Here is a 16,257-nt window from a genome sequence, read left to right as displayed (position 1 = left end):
TGGGTACTGTCGTCAGACTGCTGAGTAGCGGTTGTTGCTACCTCCTCTTCCTGATCCAATACCAAGAGTGGCTGCGCATCAGAAATGTCCTCTTGATATGGATTGGAAAATAATTCCTGTGACTCAAGCGGAAGGTATGTGGTGGTGGTGGTGGTGGTTTTGTTGGTGGTAGTGTCTTTGTGGGTGCACATAGCAGAGAGTGAAGAAGAGGGTGCAGATCGAGAGGATGAGGAGGGTGCAGAAGAGTAAAGCCCCGTACACACGAGCGGACTTATGTCCGACAGACTTCCAAAGGAGTTCCGTCGGAGTTCTGCTGGAATTCCGACGGAGTTCTGACAGACTTTTCGGCCGAACGGACTTGGCCACACACAATCACACTAAACTCCGACGGATTCGAACGTGATGACGTACGACCCGACTCGAATAAGGAAGTTCATAGCCAGTAGCCAATAGCTGCCCTAGCGTCGGTTTTAGTCCGTCGGAGTAGCATACACACGAGCGGAGTTTTCGAAGGGGACCGGGTCCGGCGGAGTTCCTTCGGGAAAATTTGAAGCATGTTCCATATTCTAAAGTCCTCCGGACTTTGGCGAGTCAAAAGTACGTTGCAGCCCACACACGATCGGATAGTCTGACGGACTCAGTCCTTCGGACTTTGGATGTTGAAAAGTCCGCTCGTGTGTACGCGGCATAAGGCTGAGCGAGCCATTCAACCAAGTCTGGTGCGTCCTTTAAAGTAATTGAACGCACCTTCTGCAACTTCTCACTTTGGCTCAAGCCTGTTGCTCCTGCCCTACCCCTACCACCCCTGCAGAAGGGCCTGCCTCTTCCTCTGCCTGTCATTTGTTAAATGACCCTGTGACAAAGCTCTCAGTCCCTATACCAATGAAGGACTGCTGCAGTATAGGGCAGCGGTCAGCAGTAGTGCACCTCAACCCTATGTATTGTGGACCGATACCAGTCCTTATAGAATAGCAGACTGTACCTCACTCAACCCTATGTACTGTAGCACCCTAGACCAAGTTACCAGTCCTTTTAAGGACTTTTGTGGACCAAGTAGGTTGTGTGTGAGTGATTAGCAGACTGTACGTCAGTCCCTATACCAATGAAGGACTGCTGCAGTATAGGGCAGCGGTCAGCAGTAGTGCACCTCAACCCTATGTATTGTGGACCGATAACAGTCCTTAAAGAATAGCAGACTGTACCTCACTCAACCCTATGTACTGTAGCATCCTAGACCAAGTTACCAGTCCTTTAAGGACTTTTGTGGACCAAGTAGGTTGTGTGTGAGTGATTAGCAGACTGTAAGTCAGTCCCTATACCAATGAAGGACTGCTGCAGTATAGGGCAGCGGTCAGCAGTAGTGCACCTCAACCCTATGTATTGTGGACCGATAACATTCCTTATAGAATAGCAGACTGTACTTCACTCAACCCTATGTACTGTAGCACCCTAGACCAAGTTACCAGTCCTTATAAGGACCTTTGTGGACCAAGTAGGTTGTGTGTTAGTGATTAGCAGACTGTACATCAGTCCCTATACCAATGAAGGACTGCTGAAGTATAGGGCAGCGGTCAGCAGTAGTGCACCTAAACCCTATGTATTGTGGACCAATAACAGTCCTTATAGAATAGCAGACTGTACCTCACTCACCCCTATGTACTGTAGCACCCTAGACCAAGTTACCAGTTCTTTTAAGGACTTTTGTGGACCAAGTAGGTTGTGTGTGAGTGATTAGCAGACTGTACGTCAGTCCCTATACCAATGAAAGACTGCTGCAGTATAGGGCAGCGGTCAGCAGTAGTGCACCTCAACCCTATGTATTGTGGACCGATAACAGTCCTTATAGAATAGCAGACTGTACCTCACTCAACCCTATGTACTGTAGCACCCTAGACCAAGTTACCAGTCCTTTTAAGGACTTTTGTGGACCAAGTAGGTTGTGTGTGAGTGATTAGCAGACTGTACGTCAGTCCCTATACCAATGAAGGACTGCTGCAGTATAGGGCAGCGGTCAGCAGTAGTGCACCTCAACCCTATGTATTGTGGACCGATAACAGTCCTTATAGAACAGCAGACTGTACCTCACTCAACCCTATGTACTGTAGCACCCTAGACAGACCAAGTTAACAGTCTGATAAAGAGCTTTGTGGAACAAGTGAGTTGTTAATGATTATCAGACTGCAGCAGAAGGGCAGCAGTCAAGTATAATATTCTTTCTATATTTGGAAGAAAGAATATTATACGTGTACAAGCCTATTACCATACCACTGATACCAGTCCTGAAAAGAACCTTTGTGGAACTAATAGTAACAGCTACTGTTTAAACTGACCCTCACTGCCTGACACACAGCTTCCTGCCTGTCCCTATATAAACTGGCAAAACAGAGGCTGCTGGAACAATAACTGGTTACTGGAATAGCACTTTTGTGGACCTGATAGTAACAGCTAATGATGATGTCTAATCTGGATGTCCCTACAGCAGCACACAGCGTTCTGTCCCTTTCTCTAAACTGACAAAAGACACTCAGGCTGCTGCAACAATCAGTAGCACAGCACTGCCTATCCTGAACTACACCTAACACCTATACCAGTCCTGAAAAGAACTTTTGTGTACCAAATAGCTAGCGATTTATCTCTCCCTGCTCCACACAGCAACCTTTCCCTATAGTGACAGAAGAAATAATGTAAAATGGCAGCCGGATCGGGTGTATTTATAGGTTAGGGGGAATGTCCAAGTGTCCATGTGCTGTAATGTCTCAATTGGCTGTCTTGTACCCCATGATGGATGTGTCATTAGGTTAAAGTTCTTTTACACAGTAAAAACACGGAAGTCCGCCGGGCGAACGGCGGCAATAGTCCGCCGAACTTGCGGACCGCAAACAGCCGAAATTCGCAGCGAAACGACCGCCGGGCGAACTGTTCGGCCATCGCTACTCCTGTCCTGCATCCAGCGTTCTTTCGGAATGCACCTTCAGTGCTGCTGGTGGCTTTGTAACCGATCACAGGGTACGCCTGTCCACCGACTTGTTTGATCGACTGACCTTCATAAAGATGAATCAGTCTTGGATCACCACCAGCTACCAAGCACCTGAAGCTGATGTAACTGAATAATTTTTTTTTGAAATGTCACATCCCTTCAAGACTGCGTATGCTGATGCTGAGTGACTGTCCTGTTATGTTGATTGTCTATCCTCTTCCTCCTCAATGATCCTGCTGATATCTTGGAAGAACATTTTTGGTTCTGGATGATGCTACAAGCCTAATTTTTCAGCCCCTGTTTAACAGGGGCATGTAAAACAATTTTTCATGCAATGCTTTGCAGCAGGGCTCATTACTGCACTCCAACTAGAGTATATGGGAGAGGTTGCAGTGTCGTGGCACCAGTGCCTAAGGCCCAATTTTTCAGCCCCTGTTTAATAGGGGCATGTAATTACAATTATTGATGTAATATTTCACAGCAGGGCCCGTTCCTGAGCCCACCGAGAGTAACTTGAGTACTTATAGTGTTGTGGCACCAGCACCACCACCACAACCACCAAAGGCCCAATTTTTCTACCACTGTTCAACAATAGCATGTAATTACAATTCTTGATATAATAGTTCACAGCAGGGCACTCCAGCGCCCACCAAGAGTCACTTTGAGGGCTTACAGTGTTGTGGCAACACCAACACCTTAGGCCCACATTTCTGCAGAGCATATAGGGCAGGCCCCTACTTTCAAACATCCAACTTACAAACGTCTCCTTCTTTCAAACAGAAGGAGACAACAGGAAGTGAGATGAAAAAAGACGGCCGGCCAAAAAAATTATACAGGGGTGATAACCCTTCCCTATGTTTTCCAAAAATCTTAAAAATAGATTTTTGGACTGGAGCTACACTTTAAAAAGGTACCAGTTCAAAATTACAAACAGATTCTACTTACCACAACACACCTACACAGTCCCTGTCTTGTTTGCACTGCCTGTATACTGCTGTTCTGAGTACATCGGGCCTGGGGGCCCCACGCCTTTCCTGTTTTTAATTTGGGTACAGGGTTCCCCTTAATATCCGTACAAGACCCAAAGGGACTGGTAATGGGCAGGGGGGGGGGGGGGGGGGCTACCCATGCCATTTTCTCAATGATTTTCATCCGTATTGCTGGAACCAGATATTACATTAAAACCGCAAGCAGTTTTAAATGACTTTTTTACGTTAAATGTCATTTTGTGCAGGGACTGTTCTAAACACGGGAAACACGTGCCACTTCATAGGCATACTATAGACACCCCCCAGGCACGATATTTAAAAGAATATTTAACTTTTTTTTTCACTTTAATCATCATTAAAATCAGTGCTACTGAAAAAACGGGCGTTTTAAAAAAATTTTTAGGCATTGACCCATGTCCCCAAACCCTTTTTTGGACAATATCTTGCATATTAGCCATTAAAATTAGCACTTTTTATTTCAAACTTTCGAGTCCCATAGACTTCAATGGGGTTCTAAAGTTTGCACGAATTTTCGGTCCGTTCGAAAGTTCTGGTGCGAACCGAACTGGGGGGGTTGTTCAGCCCATCCCTAGTCCTAAGCAGCTGTTTCAGTGTTCCATTGAACCTCTCACACAGTCCGTTGGTCTGGGGGTGATAAGGAGAGCTCTATAGAGGATTTATCCTACAGAGCCTCTATAACAGGGTCCTCTGGTCGGAGATGATTTCCTGAGGCAAAACCACCCTGGCAAAGATCCAGAGCAAGGCATCAGCCATGGTTTCTGTGTGGATATTTGCCAGGGGAATGGCCTTTGTGTATTGGGTGGCATAATCCACCACAGTAAGGCTATATCTTTTCCCAGAATGACTAGGTCGGAGCAATGGTCCAACCAGGTCTACAGCAATGCAGCTAAAGGGTTCATCAATGATCGGTAAAGGGTGTAGGGGAGCTTTCAGTGGGCCCCCATGTTTACCCACCCTCTGTCATGTGTCACAGAATCGGCAATAAACGACTGAGTCAGACGTTGAAGGGTCCGGGACATCCCCAGGTGTCCGGCTAAGCCCCTCCATCTGGGCTTACTGGCAGGTGGTAACAGGGTAGGCTTCCAGGGATACATCCAGGGAGAAGGCTGAATTTAAACATCCCAAATCGTTGCCCAACAAAACCCCTGCAGGTAAGTTCAGCATTATTCCAACTTCCACTTCTTTGGCCCCCGAACCCCAATCAAAGTGAACCCTGGCAGTGGGGACCTGCATTACATTTCCCCTGGCCACCAGCACAGCTACAGATGTCCCATTTGCTCTGCAGGGTTTATCATCCGGGACTGTATCAGGGTAATAGTAGCTCCCGTGTCCCACAGACCCTGAGCAGTTTGACCATTAATCCACACGGTTTGTCAATGGTGCAAATGATTGCACAGGGTCTGCCTCATATAGAATTCCAATATTCTCCTCACTTGGGTAAGTCACATCATCTCTCTCCAGACAGTGTGAAGCAGCCTGGGCAGGTCCAAGGGGCCTGTTGTTCTGCGCGTCCTGGGAAACATTCTATGGACAATACCTCCTAACATGCCCTGCTTGGTTGCATCTGTAGCACAGGTCCCCTTTCCCTCGTAAAGATGGTAGCTGAGTGGGACTGGAGATCGTTGGCTGGTGTGGAGGGGCAACGCTACGTGGATGTTGGGGACAGGCCGGGCTGGTGTCTTAAGCTCTGATTTTACAGTCCGCCTTGTATTGGTCAGCTAGGGTGGTAGCTTCATCTACTGTGACTGGCCACCGATCCTTTACCCAGTCTCTAACTTCAAGTGGGGTATGATTGTAGAATTGTTCCAGAAGGATTGGCTGGAGCGCATCTGTCATGGTAACAGCTTGGCGCCCAGTCATCCAACTCTCCGCTGCTTGGGTCATTTGATGAGCCCATTCTGTACAAGGCTCTCTCTCCTTTCCGCAGAGGTTGCGAAACCTCAAACGGTGTGCCTCTGGAGTAATGCCAAAGTGAGCCCATAGTCTTTCTTTTACCTGTTCATAGTCCTTGCTTATCTTGTCTGGGACATTATTGTACGCCTCTGGAGCCCCTCCTGTGAGCTGGCTGACGAGGCGCCTGACCCAATCTGCTTTATTGACACTTTGGAGATCGCATTGGCGCGCAAACATTTACAGGTAAACATCCATCTCATCTTCCCCATCTTGAAACATTCGGAAGGTGGCATAGGATAGCTTTTTGCGGGCCACTGGAGCTTCTCGGTTGAACATAACTGACGCTCCTTGGTCCCGCTGGAGTTCAGCCATTCGCAGCTGGGACATTGTAACGAAACGTCCCTACACTTCGCTTGAGTGTTTTCGTTATATACCATTTCCTCCCAGTCTGAATACAGATATCAGATATTCCAACCACTCACAAGCACAAAACAAGACGATACTTGTTTAATTGCTGAACATGGACTGTTTTATTTGAAATGACACACAAATATATACAGCAGGTTTACAATAAAACTGTAACCAGAAAACGAATTAACATGAGCTAGTTAACGAATCATTTACACAGACTAGGTGATTTAGAAATATGACTCCCCAGGGCTTCTTGTCTCCTAGCTTGCTGACTATACAATACACATTATCATAAACATCAACACAGAACTCCTTCACACAATAGCAGGGTTAATTAGGACAAACAACAATGTTATCAGCTCTCTCAACTAACATGTTGATTTCAGAATCAAACAAACCAAGAATAGTCTTTACATATATCCTGGGAGATATTGAGGATAAATATTACTACCCCATTTTAAGTAATCCAAGATATATTTTCTCAGTTACTATTTCTAATATGGCATATACGGGGTTCCCAGAGTCTGTGTGTCTTGGGGGACATGGACCTGAATCTAAAATAACACCACCTCAAGGGTCACCAGGCATACAGCTCACAGAGAGCACCGTTCCCCAATCAATAGCAAGAAGCCAGCATTCAGTCCCATCTAAAAGTCTCTGTCCCTGCTGAGTCTGTCACAGACACCTCTTGTAACACTTGACTGATAGTCTCCTGTGGGGGGGTGAGTACAATACAAGGACAGTCACCACTGGACGTCACGCTGAAACTCTGTCGCCTCTGAGGTATCTGCTAGTAGGTTGCTGGCCTGGTCGACCTCCATTAGTTCGGTTATGAGCGTTGCTTTGGATTTGTTGCTGGAGAAATTTCCACGGGCTTCCAAGAGATCAAAGTGCTGCACTTGAGTCTGGCGTAGTGATGTTCCATCTGCTGTTAGGAGCAGGGGGTCCTGGTGGTGGTTTGAGTGTACCTAGGCAAGTACCAGGTGCTGGAGACCAATGGAGAGAGTGCTTCCTTTGCAGCTAAGTTCCAGACTCCCCTAAAGGTGAGACAGGAGGAATCGGGCACAAAGTTGCACAGGTCCCCTGTAAAGTTGCTTGCAGAAGGCTCAGGAATGCTGCTGTTGTGATGAACAGAGTCTGCAGGCAGTTGGCACTGGTGAGGTGAGACAGGTCTGTAAAGTCACTGAGATAATAGAGTAGACAACACAAGCTGAGATCAGAACCAGGTTTAAAGCAGAGCAGACAAAGTCGGGTGGAAGCAGGCAGAGGGTATCCATGAGACAAGCCGGGGTCAGGAACTGGAGATAGGCAGACAGGTCGGGATCAAGCTGGGTCAGAAACTAGGGAACACAGGAGCAAGAAATCACAGGAACACAGGTAACAAGCTGAGATCAGTCAGCAACTTCAAGCACCGATACATTTCCTTATAAAGGCCCATGTGATCTGTTGCTGGGGACGCTGGGCACCTTCTGCTATCAGCGCCCTGACAAGATGAATGCAGCAATGTATAGAGACATCCTTGATGAAAACCTTCTCCGGAGTGATCTGGACCTCAAACTGGGGTGAAGGTTCATCTTCCAACAGGACAACGACCCTAAGCACACAGCCAAGATAGCAAAGGAGTGGCCAGGGGACAACCCTGTGAATGTCCTTGAGTGGCCCAGCCAGAGCCCAGACTTGAACCCGATTGAACATCTCTGAAGAGATCTGAAAATGGCTGTGCACCGACGCTCCCCATCCAACCCGATGGAGCTTGAGAGGTCCTACAAAGAAGAACGGGAGAAACTGCCCAAAAATAGGTGTGCCGAGCTTGTAGCATCATACTCACCAAGACTGGAGGCTGTAATTGGTGGGAAAGAAACTTCACCAAAGTATTGGGAAAAGGCAGTGATATTTATGTACATAGGAGGAGCCTGTGATACTTATGTACATGGGAGGAGCCTGTGATATTTATGTACATGGGAGGAGCCTGTGATATTTATGTACATGGGAGGAGCCTGTGATACTTATGTACATGGGAGGAGCCTGTGATACTTATGTACATGGGAGGAGCCTGTGATACTTATGTACATGGGAGGAGCCTATGATACTTATGTACATGGGAAGAGCCTGTGATACTTATGTACATGGGAGGAGTAATATACATGGGAGGAGTCTGTGATACTTATGCACCTGGGATTTTTTTTTTTTTTATTAAATTTTCAAAGATTTCAAAACAAACTTCTTTCACGTTGTTATTATGGGGGATTGTTTGTAGAATTTTGAGGAAAATAATGAATTTTTGGAATAAGGCTGGGGGTTATTTATTTACTAAAGGAAAATCTACTTTGCACTGCAAGTGCACTTGGAAGTAAAGTTGCTATAGATCCAAGGGGGACATGCAAGGTAAATAAAAAACAGCATTAGCTTGCACATGATTGGATGATAAAATCAGCAGAGCTTCCATTAATTTCAGATCTACCCCTTAGATTTAGAGCAGCTTCACTTCCAAGTGCACTTTCAGTGCAAAGTGGATTTGCCTTTCGTAAATAAACCCCCATTGCGTCATTTGATTTATATTTTCTAATATTTAATTATTATTATTTTCTGTCACTTTTTGCTGCTTGGCACGATTCACACTTTTTGGTAATCTAGTAATTTTTATTGTATTATTAGTACACTGTGTTAAAACCCTTGAGTTACACATATATGTTTTAAAGGGATAGTACACAATAATAAAACACACTGCATATGCAAACTTTGCCAAATTTTTTATACTATTTCGGATGCCTCCCTATCCCATTACTTGCCAAATTTTCACACAATTGAATACCAAGCTTAAACATTTTATATGGAATAAAAAGAAACCAAGAGTGGCATTTTCAATTTTAACTACCAATAAATCTCTTGGAGGAATACATCTACCAGACATTAAAGTGGAGGGCCACCCTGAAAAAGAAAAATACATTAAAATTTAGCAAAAAATCATAAAAAAAAATGAAAAGATATTTTTTTTAAACATACCAGAAATGCCTCTTCCTCCTCCGCGGTGATCTTCGCTCTTCTCTCCTCCGTGTGGCATCTTCTGGGTAATGGGGCGCTGTGTGTTCTGGGAACTGTGTGTCCCAGAACACAGCGCACCCCATTCACAAAGCGCTGCGCGACTCCCGCATGCGCAGTAGGAAATGGGCAGTGAAGCCGCAAGGCTCCACTGCCTGTTTCCCTTCGTTGAAATGGCGGCGCCGGGACCCGAGAGCCGAGGAATGGGTCGGCCTCAGGCGGCCGACATCGCGGGCGCCCTGGACAGGTAAGTCTGCTTATTAAAACTCAGCAGCTACAGTGTTTGCAGCTGCTGACTTTTACAATTTTTTTTTTTTAAAGCTGGCCCTCCTCTTTAAGAACTACTGTTATGCATCCATATTAGACCAGATGAAATGTTGGCTCACCTCACCGAAAGACACGTTATGGTTAATAAATATAGAAAAAGAATTGACTAAAAATTATAATCTGTACGCCCTAGCAGTAGCTAATGTCGTACATTCTAAAGTAATTGCATCCAATCTACTAAGTATTAAAGCCACAATACAAGCATGGAAACGCATCCTTTGTAAAACAAAATATATAGAAATAAAATCCAAAGTATTTCTCCCAACAGCAGTAATAAATTATTGTAGGATTTGTTTATCAGTAGACGATTGGATCAAACAAGGCTACCATTTATACAATAATCTACCCATGAACTTCAAGGATGTAATTATGAGTAAGCTTGGAAAGTGTAAACGTTTAAAGGATTTCAATCCCATTAACTGGATAGAATTCCCATCAGTAGTATGGGAGTATCTTACTCACCAAAAGGACCAAAATATGAAAGGAATTTCCCTTTGCTTTGATATACTGTCCTTCCATAGAAATAGCAAAAATGCTCATATGATGAAATGGGAGAGAGATTTACATCAAGAATTTTCCTGGGAACAATGGAAAAAATCCTTTCAAATAATAAATCGTCATCATGTATTGAACACTGGGACAACATGCAAAAAATTACAAGCAGATGGTATTTAAAGTGGTTGTAAACCCTTACAAACCACTTTGACCTACAGGTAAGCCTAGATTAAGGCTTACCTCTAGGTCCAAGAAATATCTCCCAAACCTATACGGTTTAGGAGATATTTGCCCGAAGACGGGCACCGCTATCTACGGCGCATGCGCCGTAGATAGCGGCGCGCAGGCGCACTGAGCGGGGCATCATCGATGACGAAGATGCAGCGCAATGCCGCACGTCTCGGCTCCCGTGCGCATGTGCTGAAGTGACGTCATCGCTGCTACGGCGAATCACAGCGCCGGAGCAGCGAGACCTACGGAGACCCACCAAGAAGATGGATGCTTGGAACTACAGGGGACAGCGTAAGTGACACATAATGGTAAGTGACACATAATGGATAGGGATGAGCTTCGTCTTCGAGTCGAACGTACGTTCGACTCGAACATTGGCTGTTCGGGCGTTCGGCGAATTCCGAACGTTTGGGCCGTTCGCGTCAAAATTCGAGTGGCGCGCGCGGACCACAATGCACTGCGGTGGCGCAGTGCATTGCTGCCTCATGATTGGCCAAGCATGCACTGTGACCCCGCATGCTTGGCCAATCGCAGCGCCAGCAGCGAGGAGAGCCATGATTGGCCACAGGCATCCTGCCTGTGGCCAATCATAGCTCAGGCTGTGTAGTGCACGCCCCACACTATATAAGGCCGCCTTTGAGGCGGCCTTGTGTAGTGTGTTAGCATCTGAAGCAGTGGGTGTTCTGTGTACCTTCAACACAGTACACACCGATCGTTTTTGGCTGATTTCCTATCTTGCTGCTGTGTAGTGGTTGTTGTCTGTGCCCTGACCGCAGTATACACCACTATATTCACCTCACCTATATAGCTAGTGATCTAGCTTTAACCACTTAACAACTGCCCATTGCCGATTAACGGCTTCAGGGCGGTTGTTTAACTCTGAGAGGCCGTTAATTAACGGCCTCCCAGAATTCTGCTCTCGCGCGTCCCCTGGGGCGCGCACTCGAGAGCATCCGTGACCGCCGGGTCCAGAGGACCTGGCGCATCACGGATCACGGTAAACGGCCGCTCGTCGCGGCCGTTTACCACGTGATCGCTCCGTCAAATGACGGAGTGATCACTTGTAAACAAACCGGCGTCATGTTATGACGCCGGTTCCTCCCTCCCCTCTCTGTACCGATCGGTACAGCGGAGGGGAAAGAGATCAGTGTCAGCAGCAATGTGGGCTGCATCTGCAGTGCCCACATCGCTGCTCACCGAATTTAACCCCTCAATTCCCTGCCAATACTCTGCAATACCAGTGCATACTCTGCAGTACCCTGCCATTACTCTGCAGTACCCCGCCATTACTCTGCAGTACCCCGCCATTACTCTGCAGTACCCTGCCATTACTCTGCAGTACCCCCCATTACTCTGCAGTACCCCCCAATACTCTGCAGTACCCCCCATTACTCTGCAGTAACCCCCATTACTCTGCAGTACCCTGCCATTACTCTGGAGTACCCCCCAATACTCTGCAGTACCCTGCCATTACTCTGTAGTACCCCCCAATACTCTGCAGTACCCTGCTATTACTCTGTAGTACCCCGCCAATACCCCGCCAATACTCTGCAATACCCTGCCATAAATTGCCATACCCAGCCATACTCGGAGATACCCAGCCATACTCGGTGATACCCTGAAATACCCAGGCATACACGCCCCCCACCCCTCACCGCCCTCCGGTGCTTCTACCAACTCGCCAGTACGATCAAAGCCAGAATCTTTTTTTTATTTTTTATTTCAGGCTTCCCAGCCTAGAGGTGAGATGTGGGGTCATATTGACCCCCAGATTTCACTGTAAAGAGGACCTGTCACCCCATATTCCTATTACAAGGGATGTTTACATTCCTTGTAATAGGAATAAAAGTGATCAAAAATATATTTTTGGGGAAAAAAATGTCAAACTAAAATAAATAAAGTAAAATGAACAATAAAAAAAAATAAAAATGTTTTAAAGCGCCCATGTCCCCATGTGCTCGCATGCAGAAGCGAACGCATGTGTAAGCCCCGCCCACATATGAAAACGGTGTTCAAACCACACATGTGAGGTATCACCGAGAACGTTAGAGCGAGAGCAATAATTCTAGTCCTAGACCTCCTCTGCAACTCAAAACATGTAACCAGTAAAAAAAAAATTAAAGCGTCGCCTATGGGGATTTTTTAAGTAGCGACGTTTGGCGCCATTCCATGTGCAATTTTGAAGAGTGACATGTTTGATATCTATTTACTCAGCATAACTTCATCTTTCACTTTATGCAAACATTGGGCTAACTTTACTGTTTTTTTTGTTTGTTTTTTAAGCACAAAACTGTTTTTTCCCCCAAAAAAACGCGTTTGAAAAATTGCTGTACAAATACCGTGTGAGATAAAAATTTGCAACGACCACCATTGTATTCTCCAGGGTCTTTGCTAAAAAAAAATATATATATAATGTTTTGGGGTTCTCTGTAATTTTCTAGCAAATAAACTATGATTTTTACATGTAGGAGAGAAATGTCAGAATTGGCCTGGGTGCTCCAGAACGCCTGATGGCACTCCCTGCATGTTGGGCCTCTGTATGTGGCCACGCTGTGTAAAAGTCTCACACATGTGGTATCGCCGTACTCGGGAGTAATAGCAGAATGTGTTTTGGGGTGTAATTTGTGGTATGCATATGCTGTGTGTGTGAAATAACCTGATAATATGACAATTTTGTTGAAAAAAAAAAAGGAAATAGGCCGTCAGTACTTCAGGTGTGATCAATTTTCAGATATTGGCACCATAGCTTGTGGACTCTATAACTTTCACAAAGACCAAATAATATCCACCAATTTGTACTTATTTTTACCAAAGATATGTAGTAGTATGAATTTTGGCCAAAATTTCCATTTAATGTCATTTTGTGCAGGGACTGTTCTAAACACGGGAAACACGTGGCACTTCACAGGCATACTACAGACACCCCCCAGGCACCATATTTAAAGGAATATTTCACCTTTTTTTTTTCACTTTAATCATCATTAAAATCAGTGCTCCCGCCAAAACGGCAGTTTTTAAAACTTTTTTTTGCAGTGACCCATGTCCCCTGAGGCAGGAGGCAGGTCCCCAAACCCTTTTTAGGACACTATCTTGCATATTAGCCGTTAAAATTAGCACTTTCCATTTCGAACGTTCGAGTCCCATAGACTTCAATGGGGTTCTAACGTTCGTAACGAACGCGGGGGTTGTTCGCAAGTTCTGGTGCGAACCGAACCGGGGGGTGTTCGGCTCATCCCTAATAATGGACTACTATGCAATGCATAGTAGTCCATTATGCTTTGCCTTTGCAGGGAATGAAAGAGGAAGTAAACTCATCAGGGTTTACTTCCTCTTTAACTCCATACAAATGATCAAACATCTATCAATCCACATCGGACATTTGTTGCAGATGTAATGAGCATCCTGGCAACCCTCTACACACTCTATGGAGCTATAAAACTCTGAAAAGCTTTTGGAATTCAGTATCATCCTTCATGGCAGATATCACAGGGAACCTTTCCACGCTTACTCCTGCTACAGCGTTATTAGGTATAAACCTTTATAAATATCCCATAATATACAGGATAATTGTGCTTCACATTTTAATAGCATCAAGACTCACAATGGCAAGTCTGTGGAAATCGAGGGAAGCACCTAATCTATCAACAGTTATATCCAGATTAAATACCCAAGCACAATTCCAATTGATGCTAGCTTACAAAAACTGTTCCACCACCACCTTTAGAAAGAAATGGAACACTGGTTATCCCATCCCAGAGCCTCTAATTACTTAAAAGAATGTCAATTTTACCCTTAACCCTCAGATTGGAATACTATGGACAATTATTTAAGCGATATGTCGGTGTAGATCAGTATTTCTGGTTATCCTATATTCCTGTTTTCCCCTCTTCTAATATTCCTTCCCTATTTAATGTAGGAATATGCTGAACTATAGATTTACTTGGTGACCTCCATGGCCAACAGTTTGAACCCATTAGGGGTAGGCAGGTCCAGGTCATTAAGATCTGAACAATTCTATACTAAATGCCTTTACAGTTTAAATGTTACTACAAATGTTGTTTAATAGATACAGCAATTGTATTTGTAATGTTCTTACTTAAAATAAAAATGTATTGGATTAAAAAACACACTGCATATATCATGGTTTGGCAGCCGTACCCCGCTGTCACTAATAAAGACGGAAGATGATTGGCAATAGATGTTTGCTGGAGTGCACTGAAGTCCTGTTATCTCCCTCACTGAGGACCTACCTGTGGATGGTAGATAGTTCCCAGGGACACTGAGAGTAAACTCCTTGCTGGAGACTATTAGTTGTGCCAGAAGGGAACATAGAGTGGACATACAGTGCATGGATCGAAATTCAGCTGGTTCAGCAGGGCCGGGCAGAGATTTGATACATGTATGGACCTGTGAAGTCTCAGATATATGGGCCGCTCCCTGCGATCTCCAGGAAAAGCTCATCTTAGAAGATTAGTGAGAAGCTTCTCCTCCCATTGGTTGCTATTAATGGGTTGGAGGACCTGGAACCTCTCCCCTGTTCAAGTTCTTCAGTCAGCAATAAATTCTATAAAGACATCCACCAGGCGGAGCCTAAATTGAGTGTGTGTGGGACTGTGTGTGAAGGACTGTGTGTGGGACTGTGTGTGAAGGACTGTGTGTGGGACTGTGTGTGAAGGATTGTGTGTGGGACTGTGTGTGTGGCATTGTGTGTGTGGGACTATGTGTGTGGGACTGTGTGTGTGGGACTGTGTGTGTGGCATTGTGTGTGTGGGACTATGTGTGTGGGACTGTGTGTGTGGGACTGTGTGTGTGGCATTGTGTGTGTGGGACTATGTGTGTGGGACTGTGTGTGTGGGACTGTGTGTGAAGGACTGTGTGTGTGGCATTGTGTGTGTGGGACTATGTGTGTGGGACTGTGTGTGTGGGACTGTGTGTGTGGCATTGTGTGTGTGGGACTATGTGTGTGGGACTGTGTGTGTGGGACTGTGTGTGAAGGACTGTGTGTGTGGCATTGTGTGTGTGGGACTATGTGTGTGGGACTGTGTGTGTGGGACTGTGTGTGTGGCATTGTGTGTGGGACTGTGTGTGTGGGACTGTGTGTGAAGGACTGTGTGTGGGACTATGTGTGTGGGACTGTGTGTGTGGGACTGTGTGTGTGGGACTGTGTGTGTGGGACTGTATGTGGGGGACTGTGTGTGTGGGACTGTGTGTGTGGCATTGTGTGTGTGTGGGACTGTGTGTGTGGGACTGTGTGTGTGGGACTGTGTGTGAAGGACTGTGTGTGGGACTATGTGTGTGGGACTGTGTGTGTGGGACTGTGTGTGTGGGACTGTATGTGGGGGACTGTGTGTGTGGGACTGTGTGTGTGGGACTGTATGTGGGGGACTGTATGTGGGGGACTGTGTGTGGGGGACTGTGTGTGGGGGACTGTGTGTGTGGGACTGTGTGTGTGGGACTGTGTGTGTGGGATTGTGTGTGGGACTATGTGTGTGGGACTGTGTGTGTGGGACTGTGTCTGGCACTTTCTGTGGGACTGTGTGTGAAGGACTGTGTGTGGGACTGTGTGTGTGGGGCTGTGTGTGTGGGACTGTGTGTGTGACTTTGTGTGAAGGATTGTGTGTGGGACTGTGTGTGTGGGACTGTGTGTGTGGGACTGTGTCTGGGACTTTGTGTGGGACTGTGTGTGGGACTTTGTGTGTGGGACTGTGTCTGGGACTTTGTGTGGGACTGTGTGTGTGACTGTGTGTGTGGGACTGTGTCTGGGACTGTGTGTGTGACTGTGTGTGTGGGACTGTGCCTATTTCTAATACACTTCTGGCGGTGTACACAGTACACAATACAGTGCAGTGTGTTGTTGTAAAACAAAATATACAT

The sequence above is a fragment of the Lithobates pipiens genome, unplaced genomic scaffold (genome assembly GCF_037356315.1).
Source record: "Lithobates pipiens isolate NorthernLeopardFrog02 unplaced genomic scaffold, aLitPip1_a1.2 Scaffold_69, whole genome shotgun sequence".
Taxonomy (NCBI): Eukaryota; Metazoa; Chordata; class Amphibia; order Anura; family Ranidae; genus Lithobates; species Lithobates pipiens.
The sequence above is the reverse complement of the archived record's forward strand: the minus strand, read 5'-3'. Positions refer to the sequence as shown.